This window comes from Paramormyrops kingsleyae, chromosome 4 (genome assembly GCF_048594095.1).
Source record: "Paramormyrops kingsleyae isolate MSU_618 chromosome 4, PKINGS_0.4, whole genome shotgun sequence".
Classification (NCBI taxonomy): domain Eukaryota; kingdom Metazoa; phylum Chordata; class Actinopteri; order Osteoglossiformes; family Mormyridae; genus Paramormyrops; species Paramormyrops kingsleyae.
In genome coordinates this window covers 12,057,634-12,084,211 of record NC_132800.1, presented here as the reverse complement: position 1 = coordinate 12,084,211, position 26,578 = coordinate 12,057,634, and the positions used below count along the sequence as shown (strand labels likewise).

At 44.1% G+C, this 26,578-nt stretch overlaps 1 protein-coding gene and 1 long non-coding RNA gene across 8 annotated transcripts in view; both read left to right on the top strand.

Moving 5' to 3' along the window:
* LOC111857647 (uncharacterized) overlaps nt 1-15,747 on the top strand; it is a 39,703-nt gene extending 23,956 nt beyond the window's left edge. For 4 of the 5 annotated variants that reach the window (XR_011989910.1, XR_011989909.1, XR_011989908.1 and 1 more), the window contains exons 3-6: nt 6,727-6,824; nt 9,956-10,053; nt 12,262-12,342; nt 13,718-15,747. This is a non-coding gene — a long non-coding RNA (uncharacterized lncRNA). The remainder of the gene's footprint in view (nt 1-6,726; nt 6,825-9,955; nt 10,054-12,261; nt 12,343-13,717) is intronic. The other variant, XR_002841410.2, reaches the window with a different exon arrangement.
* A 3,469-nt stretch (nt 15,748-19,216) lies between these two features.
* The window catches only part of LOC111857638 (dnaJ homolog subfamily B member 6-like), a 31,371-nt gene continuing 24,009 nt past the window's right edge, over nt 19,217-26,578 (top strand). For 2 of the 3 annotated variants that reach the window (XM_023838724.2, XM_023838727.2), the window contains exon 1: nt 19,217-19,382. The gene's annotated coding sequence lies outside the window, so the exon portion shown is untranslated. Of the gene's footprint in view, nt 19,383-20,178; nt 20,311-26,578 lie in introns of those variants that run through there. The other variant, XM_023838726.2, reaches the window with a different exon arrangement.

Here is a 26,578-nt window from a genome sequence, read left to right as displayed (position 1 = left end):
CCTTTGAATCGCTAAGACGACTCACCTAAGCCATTTTGAACGTGGCGTGATTGTTGCCATCAGACGTGGCAGTTCCAGCATCTTAGAATCAGCCACCGTCCTGGGATTCTCACCCGCTACAGTGTCCCATGAAGTGATTCTGGAGTGGCTTCTACCCAGTACTAGCATGGTGTACCTAATTAATTGCCCGCTGAGTCTTTGTACAGCATGTTAAGCGTACTTTACAGCAGGACCATCTGCAATACCATGACGACAAAGGATATTTTACGATGTTTATTGAGGCAGGACAATTTGACTGGCATTTAAGGCGCCACCTAAACGATTTGTCAACTTAACCTTGGCCATGCGTCGAACATTTAATGTACACTGTTAACTCAGACGACGGCTGTTCTTTGTACTGTTTTGAGAAAAGGCACAAAGGCAGTAATAGTAGCAAAGGCTACCTGGGATTGGAACATCCTGGATTTGACGGCACTGCATTACCAGGCACACACACACATACACAAGACGGGCAATGCCGAGACTCCAGCTCCGCCAACTGCATGGCTTTATACTGTGGGAGGAAGCCAGAGTAGCAGACACACACACACACACACACACAGCAGGGATGGGGCTGGGTAACCCAGGGATAGTGCGGCTCCTCGCTGAGCTACCATGCAGCCCTATGATACACACACTGTAGGCAAATCCCCATTCACAGGAAACCAGGGCCACCGAACACAGGCTTCACAAGGGCTGTACATTTCTCTCTGCGGCCTAATGGGCTCAGGTTGTTTCTTGGTACCCAGGATCTTTCATGAACAGCAGAGCAATTTGGAGAACCTTGCTTAGGGGGAACCCCATGCCGGTGCTATGTGCTGGTAAGGAGAGCTGGAGGCAGTGCTTAGGGGGAACCCCATGCCGGTGCTATGTGCTGGTAAGGAGAGCTGGAGGCAGTGCTTAGGGGGAACCCCATGCCGGTGCTATGTGCTGGTAAGGAGAGCTGGAGGCAGTGCTTAGGGGGAACCCCATGCCGGTGCTATGTGCTGGTAAGGAGAGCTGGAGGCAGTGCTGAGGGGGAACCCCATGCCGGTGCTATGTGCTGGTAAGGAGAGCTGGAGGCAGTGCTTAGGGGGAACCCCATGCCGGTGCTATGTGCTGGTAAGGAGAGCTGGAGGCAGTGCTTAGGGGGAACCCCATGCCGGTGCTATGTGCTGGTAAGGAGAGTTGGAGGCAGTGCTTAGGGGGAACCCCATGCCGGTGCTATGTGCTGGTAAGGAGAGTTGGAGGCAGTGCTGAGGGGGAACCCCATGTCGGTGCTATGTGCTGGTAAGGAGAGTTGGAGGCAGTGCTGAGGGGGAACCCCATGCCGGTGCTATGTGCTGGTAAGGAGAGTTGGAGGCAGTGCTGAGGGGGAACCCCATGCCGGTGCTATGTGCTGGTAAGGAGAGTTGGAGGCAGTGCTGAGGGGGAACCCCATGCCGGTGCTATGTGCTGGTAAGGAGAGTTGGAGGCAGTGCTGAGGGGGAACCCCATGCCGGTGCTATGTGCTGGTAAGGAGAGTTGGAGGCAGTGCTGTCTACTTTTAAAGGGCCAGTTCGCCCCAAAACTGGAATCAGAGTTTTAGAGGTATTTTATTGCTATCTAATTGTCTAGGACAGGGGTGGCCAATCATATCCGCAAAGGGCCGCTGTGTATGCGGGTTTTCGCTGCAACTCCCTAATTAGATTACTAATTAGAGGACTGATTGGCTGAAGATTATCCCAAAAACACCGGCCCTTTGCGGATAAGATTGGCCACCCCTGGTCTAGGGTGTTTTGCTGGGAGTTGCTTAGTTTTGGAGAAATCGGCCATAGAAATAAGAACATAAGAAATTTACAAACAAGAGGTGGCCATTCAGCCCATCAGTGTCAATCTTTTCTTGAATATAATGGTAGTGAATGGCATTCTTTCTGTTGTAATTAAGCACCAAAAATACATTTGAAAAACTCAACACCAAGTATCATGACCCGGATACTCAAGATAATCCACAGACTTTGTAGTCAGCAGTTTAATGTGGGATCCAGTTTCTTCTGTTGAACCCCACACACCAATCGTGTCACTGCAGAAGGTATCGCCAGAGTGTTCATGCTCGTCTCTTCTGCGCAGTGATAACCTAGGATGGATAGATGGTGCTAAAGCCCTTCTAAAACGTGCCTTTTTGGGTTTTGGGGTGAACTGCCCCTTTAAAGAAAAGAAAAATCTGTGTTTAATGTAATATTTTTCACATCTTCTTCCGTTTCTGGTCCTAAACGCCAGGGGAGGGTTGCCATGTTCACAAGGATGCTTGTGTTTCGATAAGCAGCTGAGGGGGGAGGATTTAACATGTGGCTCAGTGGGTTATGGTGCTGTTTCTGGTTGGAAGGGTGACCACTTCAGCTCCCACTGTCGACAGAGTAACCTGGCTGTTTGGCCCCTGAGCGAGGCCCTTAACCCCAGTCGTGCCGGGGCCTGGCTGACCTTGCTGCCTCATGTGTACGTTTGATTGGGTAAAAGCATCTGGGAAATAAGTAGAATGCGAATGTTTTCATACTGGATGAGGGTTAGGGCTGGGGGGCATGAGGGTTAGGGCTGGGGGGCATCGGAACCGGAGCCCGGGTGGAGCTGTGTCCCAGCGGGTGTCAGGGTGGCAGGCCGTGGCCGCTGGGGGGTGTGAAAACAAGTGAGGATCAGAGTCTGTTTGCCCCCCCCCCCCTCCACCTCACTGCTTGGGATTAATCCAATTAGCCTGAAAAGTGCCGTCAGGGTCCATATGGCTGCGTGTTTGCCTGCCCTTTCTCATTCGCCTAAATGAACGAGCCTCCCCCTCCCCCGCTGATGGATACCCCCCCATATTGACCGCCAAGGCCCATATTTCCACTCAGAGATGGAAACTTGATAGAGAAATGCCAGTCGGGTTGACTAATTGACCAGAATAATTGAGCTCTAGTTGTGATGGGGCGTGTGTGTGTGGAGGGGGGGGGGGGGGGGGCTGGTTCATCTCCACCACTTTGGAAGCTGTTTACTATAAAATAAAGGGAGGATTAATGAAGGTGGTGACCGACTCGTGATCACATGCTTCCCCGGCTAAGTTTATTAATAATATGTGGCGTGTGTGTGTGTGTGTGTAATGGGGAGAAATCAGCAACTCTGAGGGGGGGTCTGAGTGCCCTTAAATGGCCTGCGTATAAGCAGTCATCGAGGTTAAGTATATAAGCCCCCCCCCCACCATCAGCTGTAGTACCGGGGTTGGTGTGATGCCCATACGTCCAACACGCAGCTACTTAAACATATTATTCACATACATCACAATGACCTTGGTGGCATGGTGGCTCCTTGGGCAGCATTGCAGCCTTACGCTTCCAGCCTTAGCGCTCCGAGTCCTGGCTCTGTGCGACTCCGCACGCCCTCCCTGTGTTGGCATGGAGTTCCTCCCACTAAGACAGTGTTTCTCAAACCAGTGCTTGGGGACCCCCGAGTCCATGTTTTTGATAGCAAAAAATGTGAACTGTCTGGCTGGGAGCTGGGAGGGAGCAAAAACATGGACCAGTATGAAAGACACTTTTCTAAGATATGCAGTTTAGTTCAGGCTTACCTCAGTCCAGCACTACCCAAGCAGCTATGGCTGATGGAGGTCTTCTGACACACTCCCATCAGCAGTGTTGGGCATTTCAGGTCCAGAAACTACAAATCCAGACCAAGTTTTTGTTTCTACCAACCAGTTCAGCATAAAGAGTCACAGTCACAGAGTACTCGACTGGCTGATAGAAACAAAACCTGCATTTGTAGTTTCTGGACCTGAAATGCCCAATGCTCATCAATTCAAATGCAAGGGCTTTGCAGTCACAGCCTACATTTATGGTTTTGTTGCGTAGCGCGTGTCACTTTTCCAAACGTTTCAAAGTCCATTATGCATCCGAATGTTCCGCTGCTGTATGTCAGATTTCGACATGCAGATTTCCACAGAACGACACCTGGGTTTTTCCAGGAATTTACGACTACTTCAGTTGGGAAACCAGTTTCTAGGTCCCCAGATTGAGCTGCTGCAGATGTTTCTGTACGGCCCAGTTGAGAGCCCAACCAGCAGGACACCTGAGAGGATCAGCGATCTCCACAATGTCACCAAGAAGGGGCTCAGCATTGTTAGGGCGGAGATGATGGGCCCTCTCCCAAAAAAAAGCCCCCCCCCCCCCAAGTTTGTTTCCCCCACTTGCCAGTGAAATCATTTGGCAGCTTTTCCTGCGTCCAAAGGGGCTTGATTAAGCGCCGTCAGAGACGATAAATCAGGGTCATTATCGTAATTCAACGTCATACTCTCACTTATGAGAATGGGTGTGATAAGACTTCATATTGTGTTTTCTGAGAATCCTTCCAAGGATTCCTTTGTAAACAAGAAAAAAAATGCTAATTCTAGACTGTATTCTAACTTAATTTAATTGCACGGGCAACACAAAAAAAGATTGTGGTTATTATAATGGCAGTTGACACTTAGTCATTCATAACCGTGATGACCGTTATTATTATTAAATGGAATCTTATAAACTGCTGTGTCAATTGGTTAGTTTTGATGGACATGAATATATGAAACGGATTTTGATTAATAAGCATGGCAGAGTTTTGGAATTTTGGTTGTTATGAAACTGAGATCCATACTTCCATCTCATATACTGTATGAATGCCTTGTTATAGTGGACATGATTTATGACCGACGATTCGTTAAGCTGAAATGTGACCTTTGGTGCACTTCTATTTAAATATTCTGCGGGTCAGTGTTGGCTGTGTGATTGAATGACTCGGCTGAAGAAAAATAAACCAATCTGGAGTGACTCTGTGCTGCAGGTGATGACAGGACGCTAGCAGGTCATTTACTGTAAACGAACCACGGTGATAAAGCACCCAGCTGTCACCAGCAGACGTCGGTCTGTCCATCTTCCATAGCTGCTTATGCAGACCAAGGTCAAGGTGAGTTATCCCATGAAGCACTGGGTACGCTCTGGATGGGATGCTGGCCTATCACAGGGCATACAGTAGGGGCTAAGCTGAGTTACGGGAGGAGACCCATCCAAATACACCCCAGGATGTCGACCCGCTTCGGTTCCTCACTTAGATGATTTTAACGTTGCCTTTGTTGAGTTTGCAGGCAAAATGCCAGCAGGCCAGGAAACGCAGCCGCTTAGAGAAGGTGAAGGACCAACAAGGAAACACAGAAAGATGAACGCCGTCCCACTTGCCATAGACTCAGGCAACAGTGAAGATACACAAAACCCTCCCCCCACCCTTGCAGAACAATGTCGAAATAATGACGGTGAAGATCCTAGTCCGCTGCCGCTTCTTCACCCCCGACTCATGTAACAGCTGCAGTCCATAAGCTTCGTGTTATGACTGCTTATCCCGGCAGCCAGCGCGGTTTCTAGCTGTTGAGAAGACCAGGGGCTAACTCAGGCTTACCCCGGGCTTTACATGTTTATGTTTTTGGAGGACAACTGGCACTGGGGATAAAATACTCGGGGCTATAGTCCCAAGTGATCGGACTGAACGACACCCGTGCCGGCAGATAGATTACACACAGTGTGACAATAATGCGCAGTCATAAGGAAATAAAAATTGAGAAGGTGTTCAGTGGTGGGTGATAAGGCACAACCTATTCCTTTGACAGAGCACAGGTGTGTATTGTTGAAAAGTGATTTATTACTGAAAGCATAAGGGGTGGAATTTTTTTCCCTTAGCCCTGGTACATGTATTAAGTAGAATTATGACAATAATAATAATTATTGGAAATTACATTTATCGTAAATGTATTTAATGTTCTTGTTATGAATTATCCCATATCTAGCCACCAGAATCGGACCTGATAATAGGCGCCCGCCAGAGCTCTCTGCTGCACCCTAGTGGAACCTTGGTGTCAGAAGTTTAAAAGGTCACCCTCGTAAACGGGAAAGGATGGCACTCGTTTTATTTTTTTAAAGCACGTGTTTTATTCCCCCAATGTTTTAAAGAAATACAGCGTGTACGTGGACTACTTTTTCTCTCTGTCTTTTAATTACACGATGGAAATATTACTAGTAACAGGTAATTTCTTATATGTTTCTTTGTGACATCATTTTAAATATGTTGAGTTATGAAGATAATACCGATAGCACTCCATTACACGTTTTCTTCTTAAGTAGGGGTTTACTGTCCCATTTAAAGGTACAACAACCGTTGAAAGGAAGGCAAAAATATCTGCCCCTACCGGATGCTCGTTGGTCATTGTTTTATGGCCAGGTATAAGGAAACTAAACCTGTGAAAAGTTTGCTATAATTTTTCTCGCCATTAATATAAAAAGAAAAAAAATTCATTATGTTAAAAATACACCTGCTTGATTTACTTAAGTGTACTTATAAAAACCATGAATCCAAAATAATGGGGTGGGATGCGCAACGCGCACGGTTCAGTTATTAGGACAACATGTAATCTGTTGATTGGATTTGTTTGGCTAGCTTTGGACTGCACCCCCGATGTTTCCGCGCCAGTTGTTTATCGCGATGCCCCGGAGAGAGGTCATCGCACGGAGAGAGGGATTGCCTCCTGACGCCGGTCGCTCCTCCATCAGGCGCTCCATTAGCGGATGATGTCTGCCTCCTGTTTGTGTTAGCGAACGCATCTCACTAGCGCTAAATCAGCTGGCCGTGCAAGACATAAATAAGCAGTCAAAGCGCACGGTAATAGCCTTTTGATCTGTTTTACAGTCAGAAGCATCCAACATCATCCAAGACAATGCACTGGAATTGGGAGACGGCCGTAATTTGCATCCCGTACCGCTCCCCGTGTCCGATCTTGAAAAATGGTAAGTCCAGCGTCCGCCGGCAATCCCCGCTAAATGGTTTAGGCAATTAAGGTGGGAAATTAATTTGAATTTGACTTTCAATTAACCCTGCTTTAAGACCCCGTATACCATAAATACCGGCGGAGTAGTCATTTACGCAGCATATTGATATTTGTTTATAACCCTTCCCAAATAAACGGATGGGTTATAAACGACGGTTACGTCATCACGTCCATACGGACGCCCGGCGCGAGCTGACCGAGATTAATTTCTCGGTTAATGGTGCACGTCCCCTATTATTGGGATAATGGATTACGGTTAAGAGCGGCCCCTGTGCTTAAGCGTGTTGCGGGCGGAATAATCGAACATTCAGAGAGACTCATATTTTTTCTTCCGAAATGATTTTATAATTTCTTTCATTTTAAGTTCCCATAAAAGAGTGGAGTGTTGTCCGTCGGTGAAAAAGATTGAAAGCCATCGAGTGGAATAAATAGCAACAAAGTGTCATTCCCTAAATTGTGTCTGTAGTCACTGTGATTGCATTATTGGCCTTGAAAAAAGGATATTGGTCTTTGCTGTGTATTCATTTGGCAGCCAGTTTTATTTATAGTTATATAAAAGCCAAGTTAGAAGTTGAAGGACTACAGAAATGTAAATACCATGTCTTTCTAGCTTACTATAGCCTATTAGTAACAATGCAATAAGCTATATAACACTCCTTGGGATATTGGCTGGCTAACTATAGTCTGATGAATTGCATTGACGTATCTGGCACTTGTAAGCAGTGGAAAACCCTGCAAATCTAGTGACTCTAGTTTTTCACCTTGTTGCCATGCATTGACTTTAGGCCTATGCTAATGCTACTGACTTCATTCTTTTCGTTTTTAATTCTTCCTCTCTGTCCATCCATCCATATATCCATCCATCCATAACTGCTCATCCAGGGTCACAATGAGTCTGGATTCAATCCCAGTAAGCACAGGACAAAGGCAGAGGATACCCTGGAATGGATACCAGTCAGCCGTAGGGCAAACACACTGCCTCACACACTGTGGCCAACTTAGGGATACTCCTCCTGTTCTGACCCATTGGGCTTTATTTTATGGTAGGGAAATGAGACCTGAAAATGCTAAATGCTATTGCTATAAATTAATTTGGTTGTATGTTTCTGTCCATGACCTACCTGGTTGTAACGTTATCCTTCCATTTCTCCATATTGTTCTGCGTCAGTCAATAATGCTTACCAAGGGCGTAGATTTGGGTATGGAGGGTTGGGACATGTCCTTAGCAATATTGTAGGAGTGCTGTTTGTGTTTTGAGGTGGGGGGTGTCTGGACTGATGTGGTCTCCACCAATTTTGAGACCATAACTACACAAGTGTTAAGTGGTCTGACAAAGTTATTTGGTGAACAGCACCCACCACCATTCACCACCATTCATCACCATCCATCACCGTAACTGCTTAATCCATCCATCCATGGTAAAACCTGGTTAGGCTTTACATTACCTTCATATTGCATTCATAGAACATTTAGTATACCTTCATAATGCTTTTATAATGCATTCATAGAAGATTCATAAGCAGTATGTAAGTATACCTTAACATATCTTACATTGCATTCATGATACTTTTATTTAACAAGTTATGATAGCTGTAATATACATTAATAACAAACATTATAATCATATAATCAAATAATGCTTGTTAATGTATATTAAAGCTGCCTTATCTTGTTCATTGAAAGTGTTATGAACACAATGCATTCAGACATGTTAAGATATGCTGTTTATGAATCTTCTATGAATGGATTATGAAGGTGCACTGATGTTCTATGAATGATTTATAAAGGCATTATCAAGGTGCAGTTAATGTGAAGGTTCTCCCAGAACTCTTTGCCTGAGCACGTGGAGCGGACCTGGGTACGAGTCATGTGATGATGGCCAGCCCTGTGATTGGCCACCTGTCAGTGTGCCTCATAGCTGATGGTCCCAGCCTCCTCTGCCAGGGATTAAATAAGGAGAAAGAATGTGCTCCGGATGCCAGCGCGATGCCCAGGAGCGCCCCTGGCGTGGCGTTAACCTTCAGGATCATGGCAGTCGTCCTCGAGCCGGTCCCCAAGGCGCCGTGTGGCCTTTATCCGGAAAGTTCTTTTTTTCCCCTCCCGTAATTGATGGAGATGTGTTCGAAAAGCATTATATTTTTATTGATTCTTAATGTTGTAAATTAACTAATTTATTTGGCAGCTAACAGACGCCACCTGTGATGTCGTCCACGCTTATTCTCCCGATGCCCAGCGATTTGCATTAATCGCGTTGCCACGGCACTCACTTATATTAAAAGGCCCGACGCATAATTAATCCTTTTTATTTCGAGCCATTTTGGCACAATTTCTGGCAATAAACACTCATAAATAATGGGCTTTTGAGAAATGTGCCAAAGTCCCCCCCCCCAGCCCCCCAGCGTACCCGTTGCCATTCCATTGTGCCTCTGTGTTATTGATACGTTCCAGCAGGGCAAATGCTGTCTGTACCCAAGGAATTAGGGCTGCCTTAAATAAAAAAATAAAAAAACTAAGTGGATTATTTTGCATAAAAAATAGACTGTGTTTGGAGTTGCATAATTAACCTGTGTTTAGAAAATACCTTGATTTATGCTCCGCTGTGTGTTTAAGATGCATACATTATGGAAATGTCTTAAATTTATAATCCATTTAGCTGATGTGGTCAGAGTTTTTAGTGCAATCATTTATAAAGATCTGTATATTTTAATGCCTTAAAGGTTTAAACGCTGTCTTTCTGGGTCTGTTTCAGTACATTAGCTTTACGTTTTATGACTTGCCTGCTCCAGCTCGATGCTTAATGGCATTTCGGGTCAAGGTCAGGGTTTACATTTATGAACTTTTGGGCCGGATGAATTCAAGGCTTCTGTTTTCGAGACGGGTAATCGACTTATACCTATGAATCGTCACAGTCTCCCATAACTGGGAGTATGTGGGATTTGAAAAAGATACCTGTACACCAACAGTGAAAGAGTGATGTAAGAAACATAAATGTGATGTTCACTGCAAGATTCAAATGGTTATTGTGAATGGACAGCTGGATGTGAATTTTTTTCCCCATCCATATTCCATACTGATTATTAATCTTTACAGGATTGCAGTGAACCTGCAGCATAACCCAGAGCACACAGAATGGAGGGACACTCTGGATGGGATGTCGGGCATCATGCTACTGTACTGATTAAAACTGAGTAAGTCTCGAAGTAGAACATTGCGTTCCCTTGCATCTCTTGTCGCAGCCATTATGTAATGACAGAGTCTGTATGCAGACCAGATAAACTGGCAGACTGGCTGTTTGGACAGGTGTAATTTTAAAAATGAATAACCAGTAAAGCGTGCTTAATCTGTTTCATCTTCGCCATTACCAAGAAATTTAATAAAATACACCCTGTTCTTGCTCAGATCTTAATAAGTGTGTGACCTGCAGTTTGACGTGCTAAAACACATTGACCTGGCCAGCTGTCTAGTTACTCTTTAACACCTCTCCAGAACATTCCATATCAAATTATGAATGGATCCAGCGTCCTTGTGATCCAGTCCAAGGCCATCGCTTGCCTTTCCTGCTGCCTAGTTGGTAGGAGAACCTTCCTGGCTTCTTGTAGCTTTGCTTTTTCTTGGTTTCTTCCTGCCTTTTCCTGACTTATTCCTCACCTTTTCCCACCTTCTCCCAAACCCCAGCCATGCTTCTTCAGTGTTTCTTCCGCACTCCACCCACACTTTCCACTAGGGGTGGAGCCGAACCCGAATACGGTATTCGGAAAGGCACAAATAATGTGTTTTTTACGAATACTTATTTCGAACAAATACTTTTAAAAAAAATTGTATTCGGGAACAAGAAAAACTTTATATTAAAAAGCTGCGTTTCCTCTTGAGACCGCAGTGCATGCCCGGATGAGTGAGTGAGTTCAGGAGTCGGGGAGGGGAGTAAAAGAGGTGACTGACACAGGCTGCTCCACACAGCAACAGAGAAGGCTCGGCTGAGCGAAAAAAAGACTTAACTGTATCACTATTTTTGTTGAATAGATTTTTGTACCTTAACTGGGTTCCGGAGGCAGTTTATAACTTTCGGGAAGCGGAGTTTGATCGGGAGATTATTCCATTACGCTGCATTATTGACGTCTGCAGTCAGGTGTTCTCATGTTCGCTCTGTTTACGTAGCTCTGTTAGCTCGGTAATTTAGACAATAGGCTGTTGAAAGAGTAACGTTAACGTTTGGTTAAAAAGGTTAAAACAATGCTTGTGTAGTTGTGTCGAATTGTATGCACTTGTAGGAGTTATATGGTACGTTTAAGTTACTCTGTCTACTGCATATCCATAATTATAATTAAAGAATACTTACACTATAACGTAAATTAGAAGTGCAACGCAAAAAAACTGGATTTTTATGCCTATTTTGAATTTTACTCGAATACGAATACAAATACAAATACTTTTCCCCCCTCAACAAATACAAATACAGATACAAATACCGGCTGCTTTGCACACCCCTACTTTCCACGCTTCTTCAGTGTTTCTTCCGCACTCCACCCACACTTTCCACGCTTCTTCAGTGTTTCTTCCGCACTCCACCCACACTTTCCACGCTTCTTCAGTGTTTCTTCCGCACTCCACCCACACTTTCCACGCTTCTTCAGTGTTTCTTCCGCACTCCACCCACACTTTCCACGCTTCTTCAGTGTTTCTTCCGCACTCCACCCACACTTTCCATGCTTCTTCAGTGTTTCTTCCGCACTCCACCCACACTTTCCATGCTTCTTCAGTGTTTGTTCTGCACTCCACCCACACTTTCCATGCCTCTTCAGTGTTTCTTCCGCACTCCACCCACACTTTCCATGCTTCCTCCTGCCCGTTACATCTTGCTGAGCACCTTCTTCCTAGAGACGGGGCTATCGCCGCCTGTCAGCCTGTCACTGATGCGCCCCTCAGCCTGCTCCGCTCATCCACCTGGAAGAAGAGCTAATGCTCGGCCGAGCGCGGCCACTCCGTCGTTTGTCTTCCAGACGGTTGAGCTGAATCGGAGCATCGCGGTCACCAGTGGCGATGGCACAGTGCACATCCACCCTCTCTGTGACATTAGACTGAGCAAACAGAGCACCCCGCAGGTAGACGAGCTGCTGGGAACCGGAAGGAAGCCCGTCACGGCCGTGAAAGTGCGGCGTGCAATGCAAACCAAACATTTGTCACACGGAGAGGACAAATCGAAAATTGTGGGCTTACGTCCCTGTTTCTGCCTTTGCCCTCCCCCACTGGTCTCAATTACAGAGCGATTTTTGAGATGTTCTGGAAAGAGCTATTAATCATACTGAAGCAGGTAAGAATCAGACTAAACTTAGGAGCTGTTTCTACCATCTTTCTAAACCCTCTCACCATGCATTGTGCGCAATTATTCATACATACAGGTGCAGTAGGGGCCTGGATACCCTGACAGATTCAGGAGACCCAGCCCTTGACAGGAGCCCTTGAATACGTAAAGAGGAGAGGTAAGGAGCGTGCACTGATTACAGCGCGTTCCCACACCCACCAAACCACCTCAGGGATGCAGCCATGCGGCGGGTGATACCTCAGCACCACACCAGTCCGAATGGACCAGTGTGAGGTTTTTTCCAGTGGCTGGAGTGCCGATCCTGCCGCCAACCCCCAAGTTATTCCCTGTAAGTTGGAGGACCTCCTTATAGGGCTTGATGTAGATTAACATCATACCCAGGGTGAAGCAATTGCAGGTTAAGGGCCTTGCTCAAGGGCCCAACGGAGTAGAATCACTCTGGGCATTCATGGGATTTGAACCAGCAGCCTTCCAGTTGCTGGCACAGATCCCTAGCCACCACTCCACCCTACGAATATGTAAGATTATACATAAAATCGGATGGGGGGGGGGGAGAGGGGTTTGAGGTGACATTTTGTCAGGGGCCCAGGACTTTTGAGTATATCCCTGCTGATATGTCTTTGTTTTTATTTTCACCTCCTGGGGTGGAGTGTGGATGGGGGGGATTTTTCTTACTTTCTTAACATGCTTTGATGAAGGAGGTAAAACACCTCGGTATCACTGCAGCGGTCACTGGTGGACACTAGTGACAGTGATGTCCTTCAGTGCCCATAGTCAGGTCTGCAGTCCTAAGAACTGGCAGCATACGACCTTATGACTCCTGCTTCTTGACGTTCTCCAAAGTCGGCTGGTCAACTGCTCAAAAGAGTCAAACGATTCATTACTGAATCCAAAAGTCCTGCTCATTATGAGAGTAGCAATCAGCACAAGATTAGCTCTTTATATTCCCAAGTACCGGTAGCTGAAAAACACACACGCGCCCGCCAGAGCCTTGGTAATGAGGAGATTCTGTGAAAAATATCCACAGGAAAATGTGGAAGACGGGAAGTCGTTCGTTTGATTAATTTGACTTGGGGACGAGTGAAATGTGCCGGCCTCTTGGTGGGGGGGCGCGTCGCCCTGAGCCTGCACGGTGACCCCGCGCCCCGGCCCAGCCTGGCTCATCCTTAATTGGTCGCTGTAAATGTCCAAGGATTCATTAGACAAGAAATAGCACTGTCAGGAGAAGCCATTTAAAAAAGATGATGGAACCACCCCCCCACTCACCCCCCCCCCCTCGCCTTTTCCCCCAAATGGTCTTTTCCCAAACTCTGCTTTTCTCAATGAGCAACGATAGTTTAATACGTTAATTGTCCGGAGAGTGAGGCTGCCGTGGCAGAGCCTTCAGATCCACTTAACAGGTCCCATAAATCGCCGGACCCTGGCCGCTGTGGTCTGTTTAAATGGCAGCGTTCTGCAGAACCTCGGAATTCTCGGGACGTCTTGAAGTCGCTTTGAGACTTTAAACTAAAGTTTTCCGTGTGGTTTTTCAGGTGGAGGTGAATGACATCATGCTGTGGTTCCCTTATGAAGACACATGTTCCTGGGCTGTAGCTGACTTTCTGCATCATGCCAGTTTGCCCTGTGACACACAACCTATTACAGACAAACTCGGAGCCTTTATTGACGAAAACCATCAGACTTCCTGTTCTGGGAGGAAATGGATTTCTGGAAGGATCGCTGGGGCCATGACTGTGCTGAACGTGTGTCATGCACTGGTTCACTGGGGGCGAGGAAGAAACCAGCACGTTTATTATCTGTATTTTTATGCCAGTGCAGAGTTATGTTTCTGGTGTACAGATGATTATTGGGTTTTTTTTTACCGATTAAGGCCAACAAATTATAGCTCTTCTTGAGCAGATCTGCAACTTTCTGCCACCTCAGTACTCGCAGAGCATTTCTGACTTAATAACAAAAAGGTTAAAAAAAAAAAAAACAGGAAGTGGTATAATAACTGGTCCGATAGATGACTGCCCTAACATGCTACCTTCAACCTCTCCTCTGTACGCCTTCCTTAGTTTACAGTAAGAGCTCAGCATTTTCAGAGGAAATTTTATGGGTCTTATGCGAAGTTTTATGGCCTCTGACATATAATTAAAGAAACATCCAGTTCTGCAGCAGCCGGTAGAGGCATTTTGGCCCCCAGAATCATTGCTGGTGAGATACAAATGAAGACTGTGTGCATTCCTCATAAATCTGCGGGCCCGTTGCAGCCCGCCAGCACAGTGGAGGCGGTGGGGGGGGTGGATGTTTTATGCAACACTGGATGTATTCCATCCCCGGGATGTCCGAGACACCATCACCTCCCTCGTCGGTCCTGGCCGAAATACGCTCATTGGGGGGTGGGGGGAGAAGCTGGGAGGAGGTAATTAGGTCTTAAAAAACCGACTTGTCCAGCAGAAGTGAACGATTGGTCTCAATTAGAAAGTGATTTATTTCAGCCTATTACTTTATAATGGAATATGGCAGGCCGAACTTAATGTCCTCAGTTATGAATCACGTCTGGATTGCACTTAGGGCTGTTAGAGGGCTTTTTAAAAAGATGAGCGTAAATTTTCAGGGTGACTTCAGGGTGTTTTTAATCTGGCGAGCGTAAATATGGATTAATTTCAAAAGGGGAGCTTTAAGGAACCTCTACAGGATGGGAGAACTTACTCGTGCAACGGTGAAGTCAGGAATGCATTGTAACCTCACTTAGGTGTGTTATAAACAAATCGTAATAAATGAGAATTCGAACATTTCAGATGATATTTACAGGGGTGGGTTAATGCTTAGACTATCCTAGGCTATAGCCTTGGGCCCCAGCAAACGTCAGGGTCTCGTCCCGAATAGTTAAATCAACAGCACCTGAGCGTCCATGGTGATTTCAGCCTAGGACCCCCAGGTAAGTTAATCCGCCTCTGGATATTTAGTATGAGACTGCAGGTTCCCTGTACCAGAGAAGTGTTTGGAAGATGGATGTTTATTATGAATTACACTGCTGACAATCGGTACAAGTTTATAGTGGGCCTGCAGCCTTAATTCCTAGGCTGGGGATACCAGTTCATTGCTGGGAAAACACACTACGGGAAATTCAGAGATTCTTTGGACTGTGGCAGGAATGTGGAGCACCTGGAGGAAAGCCAAGCAACACAAGAAGAGCATGCAAGCTCCGCACACACTCAGACTGGGGGGATCATTCAGACTTGCATCATACCTCCTCATGATGATGATGATGATGATGATGGAAAAGTGTTTCCTTACTATACCACCATAACTCCTGATTGTGATGATTATGATGAGGTTATGATACTATCCACTGTAGCACCATACCTCATGATGATGATGATGATTCATGATGATGATGGTCATCGATGATAATGATGATGTGCAGTTTGTGGATCAGTGGGTTAGGATGCTGTACCTGTAATCTGAAGATTGCTGGTTTGACTCCCAGGGTCACCAGTGTTACTTAACCATTAAGATCCTGAGCAGGGCCCTTAACTTCCAATTGACTGGCCGGCCCTGCTTTCTCAAAAAGAAAATGTACCTCGCTTTGGACAAAAGCATCTGCTAAACCAGTAAAAATGCTGCTGGCATATTGCTGTTACATGTGAACCTTCTTCTTCTGATACAGAAGAAAGTAGCACTTTCAGTTAGGAAACATGATAATGGCGTTTTCTCCTTCAAAAGTCCTGCCTGTAAAACAAGCTTTCTGATCGATACCCAATGTCGATGCAGACGCTTCCTTTTTGGATGGACATTACGTGGCCAGAACAAAAACGAGAGTATGTTGTACAAAGTGTGGAGGAGTGATCATACATTATTTGACAGCCGAAAATTTTGATTCAGTGACGTGCATTAATTCATAATGTGACTTGATTGCTTTGACACCCAAAATCGTAGTTTTGTTACCTAATCATGCAGTTGGATCATCAAATGGAATAATTCAGGTTACGCGTTTTTCCTCAAGAGTACTGCAGCTGAACCCTTCCTAGCATTTTCACCGATAACCTTAAGAAACGATCAATAGAACATGTAAAGCAGCAGCTTACGAGAATATGCAAGCAATCGTGAGCAATCGGTAGTCCAAGATCGCCACCTGTTGTCCAACTGAAGTAATGAAAATAAGTAAGGCGCGTTACAGTTTTTCTCCATTTCTTCGCCACATTTCATAAAATATATGTAAAATTCTCAAGACTATGACGGAATTTCTCAAAATAGTTTATGCATATAGCACAACATTTTATTTAGATGCAAAAGGCCGTAACTCATCCAAAACAACTAAGTCATGTCTCAAAAGAAAATAATTCTATCAATGAATTAGTCACTGCCAAAATGAAAAGTACAATCAGCATCGTTTTAACCATGAGTCAACATAGATATATCGTCGGCATGTCAGTGTAAGCATTCTCCTGAGCTCCACGATTCTGAATGATAGTCGGTTCCCACTTTCTCATTGTCACTAACTGATCCTTCTTCTGTAGCAAACAGATACTAATTCATGTCAAAGACACCAGATTCAACACTGCAAGGCTCTAAATTACAGTATCAAAGTTCACTGGCAAGAGAAAGCACTCGCATGCCCATGTAACTTCTTCAGGTCTCAAGACACAGTACAAAAGCAAACAAAAAAGTCACAGAACACTGGATAAGACAAAAACGGCGAAATGGCAACAAAACCCTGCACTGCAGGAACCAAACATGCAACAGTGCTGTATCACTGCAATTTATGTAATATATTCCTGAATCATTCTGAAATTTTGGTGAACTGTTTTGCACGTGGTGGCTAAGACGATGATCATTTACACATATATAGTTTTGGGTGAGTAGTTATTACAATGGGAAAGTACATCATCTATTTTGACCAACAAGACTAAAGCAACTGAAAATTGTGCCAGATGATGACAACTGTACAAGAACGTGGAATTTCGTGTGCAAGAATGATCAATGACATTCTACTGTGCATGACATTATGCGGAAAGCAATCGAGGAAGACTGTAAAAATCTGACCGCATTTTGATTGTACAAAGGAAGAAAAAGACCGATGCTGTCTTTTGGATTTCATGCATTTGTCCGTCCAAAAGAACTGATCTATTATATATGAATTACTTTAGTATGTTGCTATGGAAGTAGATTTTTCATAGACTGTCCGCTAACAGAAAAAACAACTATCGTGACCTTGTGTTGGAAAGGCGGTAACCCTGGCCATCAATAAATTGTATAACGCTATTTGAGCACACGAAATAACCATTTAATCATGGTTGTGATTGCAGGTCCGCGTTCATGCGTTATAAATTCAGAAGTACATTCTGAGACAATTTATGCAATTAACATACATCATCACTTCCGTGAAACTGCTTTTATACAGGACCTTAATGCTGAAACCCACTGAATCCGTTGTATTTAAGGCATATAACGGAATTTCGCTTATAACGGACAAACAACTCCTCCTGACAGGGGATTCCGCCAGACGTTCCCAGCAGACCTGCACTATACGCTTGGGCCTGCCAAGCCTGGCCAGCTTCCTCCCCCACCAGCAGAGCCAACCCACCACCAGGTAGTGATCAGTTGACAGCGCTGCCCCTCTCTTCACCCGTGTGTCCAAGACATGCGGCCTCAAGTCCGATGACACGACTACAAAGTCGATCATCGAACTGTGGCCTAGGGTGTCCTGGTGCCAAGTGCACATATGAACACCCTTATGCCTGAACATGGATGAAGTGGCCGGGGAGAGGGAAGTCTGGGTTTCCCTGCTGAGACTGCTGCCCTCGCGACCCGACCTCGGATAAGTATCTTAGTATCTCAGTCACCACTCAAGCATGAAATGCATGAACCGTTATGCCTGACGAATGATTAACGAACATGGGTCAGTTCGTATAGCTTACACTTAGTTTCTGGTTAATCAATACATTAAGTAAGAGTGTACTGTTACATTATTTTTGCCCCCTCAAGTAAAGTGTTACCGTTTTTTAACAATAGAATTAGTTGATGATATGGATTACTGTTTTAGTTACAATTATCATATTTAGCAAACAGTTCAAATATATAAAGACTGGAAAAAAGAATGTTATAGTCTCAGAAGATTATACAGAAACAAAACGACGAATCAATATCAGATTTTTTGGTTTCTTTACTAAATTGCCCTCGTGATATTGTTGTTTGTCTCCCAGAAATTAAGCAAACAGGATTGCTCATTTGTTGTTTTATATTTATACTAATGTGTCGATGTATCAACTAATGGAATATAACAGGATGCAATTCTAGTGTAGTAACATCACCCGCATCGACATTTAATATTACTACAACCAAACTAAACTGAAAACGTCAAAAATAATAAGTACATCAGGGTCTGTGGTTAATATAGATCAATTCATACTTGTGACCAAATGGCAAGATTATTGATTTCTACTGTAATTTCCACTGAGATGGATTTTTATTCTAATGAAATTTGACTATTTGTAATACACTGAATTGCTATAAAATCAACACAGATTAATCATAACATACTTGAGCATTATTTTACTTTGCTTGGCAACACTTTAATTACCATCAGAAGTCGGATTTTCTGGAGATACAGTTGCTATACAATGCTGGTTTGTTGGGAAAAAAAACTCGGTTTATAATTGAACATTTATTTTAAAGAAGGCCACACTTATAACTAAAACCATTATATAATTTATTTGTTCAGAGTGGACTAATTTAAGCAATAACACTTAATAAATTCCTAATATATAACTCCCATGACTCCCATGGATGGATGGATCCTTTAATTTCAGGACCTGTAGAGTGTAGACTTTTAATGTGGGATATCAATTAACAATCCAGCGTTATCATCTTACATACTGGCACTAGGTGGCGCAAGGCAACTCCTCAAGCCGTCTTCCCACAGGACGGCATAAATCCCAAAGGAAGCCCTCGTTATTGCTTACTGCTTAATTGGGTCAAACGGCGCCCTCTAGCGTGGAAATTACTAGAACACCATAGAATGTTCCGCATCAGGGAGGCTGGTGCAGGAAGTGACGCAGAGCCTTGGCGGAAACGGGACCACGGAGACGCGTAAAGATTTTTCGAAGACTCGCTGCTCTTCCAGTGGACCTGAGAAGGTAGTGGAGTGAATCGCGCTCTGTAGTGTTCAGGAGACCAGCCGAAGGAGAGGTCTTGGGGTGGATTCCGCAGGTGAGCGAGTCCTTCAACGGGTCCAAGTTGTCTATATGTGTGTATGTTTGTACTCGTGTCACTGATTCAGAAACAGCGTCGACTGGTTCCCTGGGGAGGGGGGGCTGCATCCTGCTTCTGTTTGTATTTGGGGTCGGTCTTCTGTGATGGTGCCTCTCCGACCCGACACTGTTAACCCCGGTGACCGTAAACTTCACACTGCCGTTGACACGTGTACGCTGATCGCGAGGCGAACGCGTGTGTGCTTCCCCCAGTTCACATTTCCAGCGGAAAACCCATGCGAGCTAGCTTATGTCGTACAAACCGCAAGACGGCTCAGTCTGACAAACCATACTGCTGTCCTGTAGGTCAGGGCAAAAAAACATCGGGAAATATGACAGAAACATTGCAAGGATATTATATTAATTATGCGGCACTGATTTCTAAGCTGCCAGCGTAGTAGGAATCGAAGGGTACATTAATCGTTGTAGACAAAGGGACACCCATCAGCAACTGGCTGTTTCTTTTAAGTGGCCCTTTTTCCTCGTCCGTTTGTCCATCTGTGTCCGGTTACATAGTAAGTTACGGTGTGATGGTCATAAACAGCCAAAGATGAGAGGAGAATGGGGAAAAACGCCTGACCGGAGGAGATGCTCCCGTTACGATTTGAGAGAGCAGTTTAACACGGGAGACGGTAGCGCAGCGGCCAAGAAACCTGCGATGCTACCGAGCGGTGGCGGTACACAAATTCCGTAGCAACGCGACGTCCGCCTCGCACCCACCGCCGCGCGCCCTGACGTAACTTGAATGCGTGCTGGCGCGGTCCGCGCGCGCGAGGGCAGCTGCAGGTGTGGCGCGCGACGGTGGTCCTAACGTGCGTTACCGAGCCTTCTTGGAAGTAACTGTCCATGTTCACCTCACGACGACAACAAGTAATAATGAAATAACGGTAATAATGAAATAACATTTCAGCCCTAGCTGGAGTCCTTATGCTGTGTGTAGCTCAGTCTGTTTTCTAAACGCTTATCTTGGTCAGGGTAGCGGGGTGGACTGGAACTTATCGCAGGCAGCCAAAACACAACGCTGGGGTTACACCCGGGCGCCATACCAGTCAACCGTGGCCGATTTCATGGCATCATTTGCACAGTCTGCGGGTTAGCTCTTCACTGTATGAGGCTGGGAGTTCTCTACTTGTAGTGGTTAAGATATCGTGATATCCTCATTGTTGTCAAAACGTACGTTTTACGTGTATTTTGTTTATCGTAGAGTTTATTGGGATGCACATAGTAAATGCGAGGCTTTAAAAAAAAATGTTATGATTTCTTTCTATACATTGATGAAATCGAAACGTTTCAAACCTGGGATATTGCCACAGCACTCCAAGGACGTTGCTAGACACACCCAAGATTAATTTTATATGAGTAAGATACGCCTTAGTAATTTTAGAGTGGCTGGGTATTAAATTGGTACCTGGGTCATTACCAGGGTGTGCACTGCAGGATCAGATAACGTAGATAATTTAATACCTACCTTGGTCTCTGATTCAAAGAGAAGTTATGCAATAGTCTCAATCACTGAATCTTCCCAGGAGACTTGCTGTCCAAGTTGGTGGGTAACCGCTGGTATAGTGGATAAAGGGAAACTACTGTGGTTTATTTGAAGGGTCCTCTGAGTGTAGTACAAATTGTCCTGTGTGAAAGAGTGCACATCTCATTTCCTCTAAGTTGATTTATTGAAATTCAGCTATCTGTGCCTTGATTTGTAATTTATACTTTTTTTTATAAGACGGACGTATAACTGGAAAAAATGCTAAACTCTTAAGCAACCAGTAGAAATAGCCATTATAGGATAGCACGTGATTACTTTTACGGCTGTCACTATGCATTATATGAATAATCAAGTAATCTACCGATTTAATAGAATGTAGAATGTACAGTATATAATATAATTAGCATGAGGCACAAATCGATCAGGGTACTGCAGGGTACACACAGTCAATTTAGGCACACCAATTCACTTGAGTTGCATGTTTTTGAACAGTGAAAGAATAAGTCATGCACATACAGGATGAACATGCAAACTCCATACACACAAAGTGGCAGTGCGGCAACGCACCATGCCGTCCTGACAGACTTGCGTGATGTGTGGTGTTAACATCAATGTGATATCTCATGCACATGCAACTGTCACATTGCAAGGACAGCAGTAGTCTGCTGGGGTCAGACATCGATAAGTTGCACAAAACCTTTTTTGCTCGGTCACTGGAAATGCAGCTTACCAAACATTGCAATTTTTATGATGGTTCCTTTTCAAAATTATCTTATATATATGTGCAAAAAAGTCTAAAGTTTGACACCACTGCTTTTGCATGATCTCTGCATGTGCTCTCCTAGACAATCTTAATTATTCTTGTCTTTGCTCTTGGACTCATTCATAGACTGTGTGGCACGTTTTTTGAGAAATGAAACTAAAATTAGTATAGGGCAAAAAGTGAACAGGAACTGGTCACAAAAAGGCATTTGTCTTCCTCTGTATGGAAATATTTAAGTGATTTGTCAGTGCTGCTTCGTGTCTACTGGCGCAACTCGCAACAACGCAGCCAAATTATTTGATGGACTCTGTTGGTGAATAAAATATATTTGGCTATATAGTTCATTTTCAATTCCTAAATATCGCAAAAACCTAAAATATTGCAATGTGAACTTTTCCCAATATCTTTCAGCCATAAAACATGTTAAAAAAATCTAATGAATAAAATTAATGTTATATGGTTATTATGTAACATATTTTGTATGATAATGCAGCTAAGTCAAGGGACTAACCTTAATTTTAGCGGCAATTATTTTGACATACAGGAACCATAGAAAATAAATTGAGCAAACCCAGAAGTCGTATTTTAAGCTGTATTTGCATTGCAGTCATTTTGTGGTGGTATTTAAGTTCTGCTTCGCAGTATCGAGAGACAGCTTCTTTTTAATTCACTTTTAATTAGAAGTGCTTCCACAGAACTGATGCTTTTGCTCTTTATTTGGATTCTCATCTGCTATGTGCAGTCTTCCTTCTGCCATATTGCTGAGTAATCAAGTAGGAAAATCTTAAGCAATGCTTTTTAGTAATCGAGTTTGAGTAATCATGATCGCTCTGACTTAGTCATGAGTCTATAGGAATGTTTAAAGGCAGCACAGACAGTAGATGTATGTCAACACAGAAGGCGAATGTTGGTGTGTGAATCATAAAAATATGGACAGTTCAAGAGTCATGCATTCCTTTCTTTTGAAATATTCATTGCAAATCAAGACAAATCCCCAAATTTATCACCAGATACCTGTTACCAGCTTTCCACTACATTTGAGACAGGTGTCAGGACAAACTCTTAACTGTAGTCCAGTGTTTGCATAAAAAGTTTTCTTTTCAACTTTAAGTTACCTACTGTATCGTCTCCTGCATCCTTCTTTATGACACCAGAGTAGCAAATTGAACCACACTTGAATTTGTGCAGCAGTTCATTTTAAGGTCTGGCTGATGTTCACGTTTGTCTATAGTCAACAGGCAACACCTGTTTCTTGAGTTTGTGACATCAAGCCACAGCAACTTTTTTTTGTCATTTATCTTTTGCTGCAGGACTGTGTTTTCCTTTACACAGCTGTCCAATAATTCATGTGAAGCAAAGGGTTGAAAACCATAAACGTTTCTGGAAATTTCCAAATGTTTCAATTGTCCAGAAACATGCTTTTCTTGGTTGAATAAGACATCTTTTCTAAGAGGTATAAGTAAGTCTTTATCACAGATACATTGTTCGTCTGGTTTAGGGCTGCAAATCATTGTAGGAAAGTTACAAGTATGGGGTGCAGCTGTCCCCTGGGCTTGCAATGAATTGGAAAGCTGGATTATCTACTGAAACAGTCTGTGGAGGAGAGTGCTGACTTGGGCATACTGTAACTGAAAGCTACAGAATGACAGCAAACAGCTGGTTTACCTCAGTGTCTTTGCGAGAGCAGCACAGAAGGTGAGTGCTAAAACCAAGAAGAGTTTGGTTTTATATGAATTAAGCAAGATGTCCACATCTTAAAGCTTTGATCTAAATGGTCTCAGTCTTTGAACTTTTGCCCTTTTGTGCCGTGGGTGGGGATGGATGAGCATGGCTGTCTCTTGCTGTGCTTTTCATCTGCTGCGCTGTATACATTGCATGCAGTGTAAACAGACTAACCTGTTGTCAGACTGGGTATTAACTGTAGATCCTTGCTAGACAGAAATGGAATTTCTGATGCCTTAAGGTCTGTTCTGCGAAGGGTTTTTTTCCCCCCTCTTACCCAGAGACCAGTTCTTGGGAGAGTAGTACATAGGGCTGCCTTGATCAGTGTCGCAATGTGATCACAAATATATGCCGCATGCGCAATAATCACCTGGGCTTTAGATAACAGGTGAAACATTTGTCGGTACGCCAGCTTTTTGGTACTGTATGGACTTTTACTTATGCCAGCAATTTGGTCAGCAGATTAGTATTGTGCCTAAAATATTAATGAGATGCATATTGTGATGCCCAAAAGTTAGTGATCGCTATAAATTCGGTGTATCCTTATGTTTAATAAAAGTGTCGGTCTTTAAGTTGCAAAAAGTACTACCACACCACCAACATATTTTTACTTCACCAGCCTCACCACCCCTTGAGTGCTTATTCCGTAATTCACCAACACAGTAGTATGTGGCATGCTTTGCTAACTGAATTTAATAAACAGACGGCTATGCTGAATTTATGTGGACTGACTTTTGGGTGCCACAATACAGCTCATTAATATTTCAAGCACTTTACTAATCTGCTTACCAAATTGTCTGCATAAGTAAATGTCCATATAGTCTCAAAGATGGTGTCCAGACAAATGTTTCACCCATCATTAAAAGACCTGGTGATTATTGCGCATGTGCCATATAATCGCAATTACATTGTGTCATGATCAAAACCGCTCTAGTAGTACAAATACCCGGCTGCATAGTGCACATGTTTCAATAGGAGAACAATCTGAATTGAATTCCCCTGTGTTTTTTGTGATTATTTCTGTTGCTGCTCTGGTCTGATTCTCTGCTGATACCTAAAAGGCAAAGCCAGACATTGCTGCATCCCTGCACATGATTAAAATTTGCCTTGCTGGTTGCATTTCTTGATTTGGATCTGTGGATATGAAATACTGTGATACTGTGATTTCTCTCAGTTCCTAAGGAGTTTGTTGTTTTCTGACTTGTAATGAGCAACGACAGAACAGGAAAAACTGGCTGCTCCCATATATCAAAATCAAAAAGTTTTAGTAAAGAAGCTGCTGTTGCCAAGTAAAAACATTAAGGACCTTTTTTTAGTAAAAAAAAAAATAATAAAAAATCTGCGATCTTGTCTGATGGCTTCTTTAGTGGGAGAAGGTATTTTATGCAAAAGGTCACAGTGTTTTGGAGATTCTGAACGTGGGGCCCTCTTATTTCCTGAAAAAAACTTTTACTAATAGCTCCTGACCCCATATCAATAATGTGCTGCCAAATGGGGAATGGCTTTAACCAGCTAGGCTGCCGTGTGTGTGCTTGTATTGTTGTGAGTGTGTGTGTATGTGTGTGTGACGCGTATGTAATGTTCTGCTTCGTTGCGAGTAGCAGAGCGCGTGGGTCACCTTGGTTCGCTGCAGCATTTCGGTGAAGGGGAGAAGCAGCTTCTGGTCTCTTGCAGGTCTGATGAAGGTGACAGCTTCTGAGATTCGGCTCGCCTGCTATCTCAAATTTGTCATGGAACAGCCTGGATCTTTTGGGTAGGGAGGGCTGTGCAATATGGTTTTTTGGATGAACTGAACCTGACTCCTAGATGTTGCTTGGAAAGGGAGGGGAACCAATTTATGTATCTGCAGTGTCTTTCCTAGAACTTGAAGTTCTCAGTTTAAACAACATCCTCCCCACTCTTAGTGGAAAATCCTGGTAGGAGCTCAACTGGATTTTCCTCCAGAAATATTTATATGGTAATGAACCATCCATCATCACTGTGTGAAATCAGTGTTTCTCATCAAGATGTGTGAGCTTGACATGATTATGCTTTCGAATATGCTTATTGAAAGTCTGTCATTTTAATTTAAACATGGTCTTGTCTGCTTTCCCCAACCCCGACTGGCGAAATCTACCGAGGGGGTACCCCAGCATCCCCTCCCTCGGATTTTCAAAATGGGGGTAGAAAATTTCTGGCACTGTTATTTTGATGTTTTGAAGATGATGGACTGAAAAGTTTGGGATCCCATGATACAGAAGGCTAAACATGTTTTTAGGTAGGCATGTAATGAGAGCTCTTTTTTTTAGGGGGTTTTGTGGGGTCTTTGTTTGTGTTTATAGTTTAGGCTGCGGCTGGTGCTTTTGCCTTACTTTCCACCATAAGTGGATGTTTTTTTTCCCTGTGTATATATTTGTATGTGCAGTCTCTTATACTACCTAGTCTATAGGAAGCTTGTTTTCTTACCCTTTAACATATTCAAGGGTCCAGGCAAAAGGGTCCATTGGCTTTGAAGTCAGCATGGTATCATCTCTTAAATCACACTGATCACCAAACTGTGCCTGGCACTATTTGTGACTGGTAGCATGCCTTTGTCCAGCAGAGTGAGATCGAAGAGGCTTATTGGCCTGTTTCAAAATCCCATCTAGAGCGATATCGGTTGGATGAAGCCATGGGGTAGTTATTGGACCCGATTGTGCTCCAGCTAGCATTCAGCTGTTCAGCTCTGGCTGCCCTTCTTAGTTTAGAATACCGGCTAAGAAAAGCCCTGGCAGAGTGCAGTGTGATGCCAGTGTGGTGCCAGCTGGGAAGTAGGCCTCTTCCAGCCTTGCCCTGTTTGTTTATGCCCCCTCCTATTATGGCCCAGGGCAACATGGAGACCAACTTATTGTTTGTTGCTTAGAGGGCAATAAGCTCCTCAGTGCAGGACATGTGTATGTGACCTGAAGTTTGCGGGATGAACCTCCTGAGAAAGGAATTTGATCATGTAAAAATGTTGTGATGGGGAAGTTCACTGCACTGGCATTTGGAACAACTATTAGCCGTATTATTAGCCGTAAGCATAGCTATTTCCCCCTATTTAAAATACATATTACAATATTAGGTTTTTGTTTGTGACTTTGGTTGTAGAAATGTAAGGATGCTTAATGGGGGGAGGGGGGCTGTGGGCTGCTTGGTGCTGGACAAAGAAGAGACTGGGGCAGTG